General features: G+C 47.7%; 1 pseudogene across 1 annotated transcript; it reads right to left on the bottom strand.

The window, feature by feature from the left end:
• Positions 1–3456: 3456 nt before the first annotated feature.
• On the bottom strand, positions 3457–4929 carry LOC116531060 (annotated as a pseudogene). The gene has a single exon (XR_004260245.1). The product of XR_004260245.1 is annotated as an ADP/ATP translocase 3-like (transcript).
• Between the last annotated feature and the right edge of the window lie 326 nt (positions 4930–5255).

The following is a 5255-nucleotide window of genomic DNA, read 5'->3' on the forward strand; positions in this document are numbered from 1 at the left end:
TCATGCATGTAATCCTAGCATTTTGGGAGGCCAAGGCAGGAGGATGCTTGAGCCAAGGAGTTTAAGACCAGCCTGGGCAACATAGAGAGACCCCTCTCTACAAAAGTATAAGAATTACCCAGACATGGCAGCTCGTGCCTGTGATCCCAGCTACTTGGGAGGCTGAAGCAGGAAGCTCACTTGAGCCCAGGAGTTTGAAGTTACAGTGAGCCATGATTGCACCACTGCACTCCAGCCTGAGTGACAGAAGGAGACCCTGTCTCTAAAAATATAAATAAATAAACATTGGTTGAACCATCTGCAACAGGCCAAACTGTGCTGAGTACCAGCATAAGCTTCCCCCAAAAATGTCTTGCCTTTGTTTACAGACAAGGAAACAAATGATCATAGTATAGTATGACAGTGTCTGACAGAGGAAAGGACAAAGAAACCCAGAGGAAAGGTCCCTCGCCCAGCCTGGGGGAGAGGGAGGAGGCTGTGTAAGCTAAGGCTGGAAGAAGGAGGCTTGAGCTGTGCTGAAGTATGCGTATGGGTCCATCTGGTGAAGACGGGAGGGATGAAGACTCTAGGTATAGGAAACAGCAAGTTCAACAGCACTGGCACATAAAGCAGCAAGCAACTCAGTGCAGGCTAACATGGGCTGTCCCATGGCAGGCACCTGGGGAGGCTGAGGCCAGAGAGGCAGCCCACTCTGAAGGGTCTTCAAGACCAAGACAGGGACTTCAGAGATTCCCTAAATGCAGGGAGCTGATGTGGTTTTTACCCAGGAGAACATCACACCCAGATATGTATCTTTAGTAGCCACCACGGGTACAATGTGGAGATGGATTAATGGAGAGAATCTTGGGGGTGAGGAGGCCATTCAGAAGGTTGCATGAGCACTGGAGGTCTGAACTAAGGCAGTGGATGGAGTCTGAACTTGATGGATGGAGAGAAGAGACTGAGGCTGTGAGACAGTAAGAGGTAGAGTCAGGGTTATGTTGACTGGTGTATAAGTGGACATGGAGTAGAAAAGGGGTAAGAGAAGGTCAGAGATAATGTCCATGTTCCTGACTCAGAAATCAGAGTAGCTGACCATGTCATTCTCCAGAAAATAACATCCAAGAGGAGGGACAGCCTTGGGTAAAGGGGCAGGGGACGCAGAAGGTGGGTTGTGCACACATACACAACTCGGTGGAGGGCCCTGGATGGAAATATCTACATTTGGCAGCTCTGCCATATAAAACCACAGGAAGAGACGATACAACTGGAAAAATTTAGAGGATGAAAAGAGAAGAGAGCCAAGAACGAACCATGCATTTAAGGGATGGGCGAAGGAATTACAACCTGCAGAAAAAAGGAAAGAAAAGACCAGAGGAGGTGAGGTTAAGAATAAATGAGACCAGTGTGGTGGCTCATACCTGTAATCCCAGGGCTGTGGGAGACCAAGGCAGGAGGACCACGTGAGGCCAGGAGTTTGACACCAGCCTAGGAACCATAACAAGATTCTGTCTCTCCAATGTGTGTGTGTGTGTGTGTGTGTGTGTGTGTGTGTGTGTGTGTGTGTGTGTGTTTTAATTAGCCAGGTGTGGTGGCACACACCTACAGTCTCAGCTACTTAGGAGGCTGAAGCAGGATTGCTTAAGCCCAAGAGTTCAAGGCAGCAGTGAGCCAAGATCACACCACAGCAATCCAGTACGAGTGACAGAGTGAGACATTATCTCAAAAAACAAGAAGTGAATCATGGAAATCAAAAAGAAGAACCATTTCAAAAAGTAGGAAGCAGGGTACAACAGATAGCGCAAATAAGTTAAGTAACATCAAGACTGAGTTGAGTATAAGCCTACTGGTAACAGCAGGGAGTGCACCCACACCACTGTGGAGTGAGAAACAGAGAAAGTAGAAGCTGCAGGTGCAGAGAATTTTCAGGAAAGCTGTCTGTAAAAAGAAGGAAAAAGACAGAACTAGAGAAATCTAGGAAGAAATTGTTAAAGGATGAGAACAACTTGTGTAGATACTGAGGAAAAGATTTAGGAGACAGGAAGAGATTGAAGATGTAGAAGAGAAGGGAAATTTGATGGAAGGGGGTCCTAGCGAAGGAGAAATATGAGGATGGAGGGAAGTGCACAGATGAAGGAATTCACATGGACTGAAGAAGGGACACCTCTTCCCCTGGGCACAACGAATTTTCCAGCTTTCTTAAAATAATACTCCATACATAGCTCTATGCTCTCTATAAAATAAGACTAGCATCTGTTAATGAGATTACTGTAAAGCTAATTTTGCTTCATTCTTTACCTCATTTCCTTTCTCCCCAACTTCCTCCAATAATGACAAGAGCTGTGAGGTGCCCTGAGAAGCAGGATGGGAGGCCCAGTGTCAGCAGGGATGGACAGAGGAAAAAAGAGTCCAGCCTGTGGTGGGACATAAGAGGCTTCAACAACCCCTCAGACCCACATGCCTCCGCTGGACCTCGGCAAGCTGAGAAGCCCTGCAAGCTGGGGAGACTGCTGGCTTCCCTAGGGTCTATACCTTTTCTGACTTTGCCCTGGTTCCAGCTCTGGATCCACCTCTACATTTTTAACTCACCCCTGCTCCTTTGGTTCATGGGATTGTTCTTTCATTGCTGACCAGATTCTTGGCTCCTTCTCAAGAGTTTTGCCTTGTGTTCAACTCTTTGATATGCTAGCTTTTGACTACCTTGGGTAAAAATCAGGTACTTATGCTCCTCCTCATTCAAAAGGGAATTCGAGGGTTGACAAGGGGTTCATAAAGATAAAAGGGGTTTTTGTCGTTGTGCACACATCACAGAGTGTACTTACACAAACCTAGACAGTACAGCCTACCACACACCGAGGCTACAAACCTGTACTGCATGTTACCGTACCAAGTGCTGCAGGCAATTGTACACCATGGTATTTGGGGATCTAAACATACCTAAATGTAGAAACTGTACAGTAAAAGTATGGTATAAAAGATAAAACTGTATACTCATACAGGGCCATTACCATGACTGGAGCTTGCAGGATGGGAAGTTGCTCTGGGTCAGCGTGTGAGCCTTGAGTGAAAGTGAAGACCCTACAAGGATTAGAAATACTGTACACTTAGGCTATGCCAATCTACTCTAAACTTTTCTTTCTTCAATGATAAATTACCCTTAGCTTACCATGCGTATTTACTTTATATACTTTTTTTTTTTTTAAGTACAAATTGGGAAACATGATTCTTTGGTTTTAAAGAAATACTTACACATGACTTGGGTCCTACAAGCATCTGGACTCTAGGTCTGAGTGCTGGAGTGTCTGGCCCGTGGGCCCGCAAAGACGCCATGGTTCCCTCCCCGTCAAGCCATGGAATTGAGTGTCAATGGTTAGATCACATCGCGCCCCTTTTCTAGAGCCTTCCCTGGCTGTCTGCTGGCAGGATCCGGCTGGGAAAAAGACTGGAATTTCTTGAAGGCCCATGATCCACATGGTTGAGGATTCTAGTGGTTCTCTTGGTTCCCCTGGTGTGTGTGGAGGGGGCCAAGGCCCTTAGATGACCTTCTTCGGCTCGTCGTACAGGACCAGCACGAAGGCGCCCCCATGCCCCAGAGGACGTTGGACCACGCACCCTTGAAGGAGGCCTTGCCCCCCTCGTCTCTGAAGGTCTTCCTCCAACAGTGGAAGGTGCCCGTGTACATGACGTCACTTCCTTTGCGCCCCGACTGCATCATCATCCGCAGCCACACCGTGTGGAAGGGGTAGGAGACCACACCTGCCACTGCCGTCAGGGTCTGAGCAATCATCCAGCCCACCATGATGTGTGTATTCTTGCGGTCGGGGAGCACACCCTTGACCGTATCGTACACGCCAAAGTAGGCGGCCCGGTAGATGATGATGCCCTGCATGGAGACACTGAAGCCCTGGGACAGGCGGCGGACACCGTGAGACTTGGTGGTCTTTGCCAGGCAGTCTCCCAGGCCTCGGAACTCACACTCCGTGCCTGACTTTCCCACGTCAGTTACCCGGCAGGTTCTGGCAAAATCCAGGGGGTACACGAAGCACAGGGAGGTCGCGCTGGCTGCACCGCCGGAGGCCAGGTTGCCCACAAAGTACCTCCAGAACTGCGTGTGCTTGTCCACGCCTCCCAGGAAGATCTGCTTGTTCTTATGCTTGAAGGTGAAGTTGAGGGCTTGCGTGGGGAAGTAGAGGATGACGGTGGCCAGGTTGCCCTCCAGAAGGACAGCACGCCCTGCTCCTTGGGGATGCGGACGATGCAGTAAACAATGCCCTTATACTGCTTGTCGGCAGCGATCTGCTCGCTGGCATGCTGGACCTGCAGCAGCAGCTTGACCCACTCGATCCGGGCCATGGCCATTTTGGAGATGGCGGCGGGGATGCCTCCTGCCAGGAAGTCTGTGGCGAAGGAGATGGCTTGTTCCGTCATGGTGGCGGGGCAGGCAGCGGAGCGGGCTGACAGCAGGAGAGCGGGCACGGAGAGTGAAGAGAGGGGATCTACTTTATATACTTTTTAATTTTTTTTAATTTTTGACTCTTTTGAAATAACAGCTTAAACACATTGCACAGCTGTACAAAAATAGTACCTGTATAGTCTTATTCTATAAGCTTTTTTCTACTTAAAAAATTAAAAAATTTTTACTTTGTAAATTTTTGGTTAAAAACAAAGACACAAACACATTAGCTTAGACCTACACAGGGTCAGGACCATCAATATCACTGTCTTCCACGCTCACGTCTTGTCCCAGTGGAAGGTCTTTAGGGGGAATAGCACACATGGAGCTGTCATCCCCTATGATACTAAAGCCTTCTTCTGGAACACCTCCTGAAAGACCTGTCTGAAGTGAAACTGTTTTACCGTTAACTTTTTTTTAATAGGTAGGTGGAGTATACTCCAAAACAATGATTAAAAGTAGAGTAAATACGTAAGTCAGTAACACATTTATCACTATCAAGTATTACATACTGTACATAATTGTATGTGCTAGACATTTTATTATTATTACACTTTAAGTTCTGAGATACATGTGCAAAACATGCAGGTTGTTACACCCATCAACCCATCATCTACATTAGGTATTTCTCCTAATGCTATCCCTCCCCAGCCCCCGACTCCCCAACAGGTCCCGGTGTGTGATGTTCCCCTTCCTGTGCCCATGTGTTCTCATTGTTTAATTCCCACTTATGAGTGAGAACATGCAGTGTTTGGTTTTCTGTTATTGTGTCAGTTTGCTGAGAATTGATGGTTTCCAGCTTCATCCATGTCCCTGCAAAGGA

The sequence above is a fragment of the Sapajus apella genome, unplaced genomic scaffold, assembly GCF_009761245.1.
Source record: "Sapajus apella isolate SASKATOON/1434 unplaced genomic scaffold, GSC_monkey_1.0 scaffold69, whole genome shotgun sequence".
Lineage (NCBI taxonomy): Eukaryota > Metazoa > Chordata > Mammalia > Primates > Cebidae > Sapajus > Sapajus apella.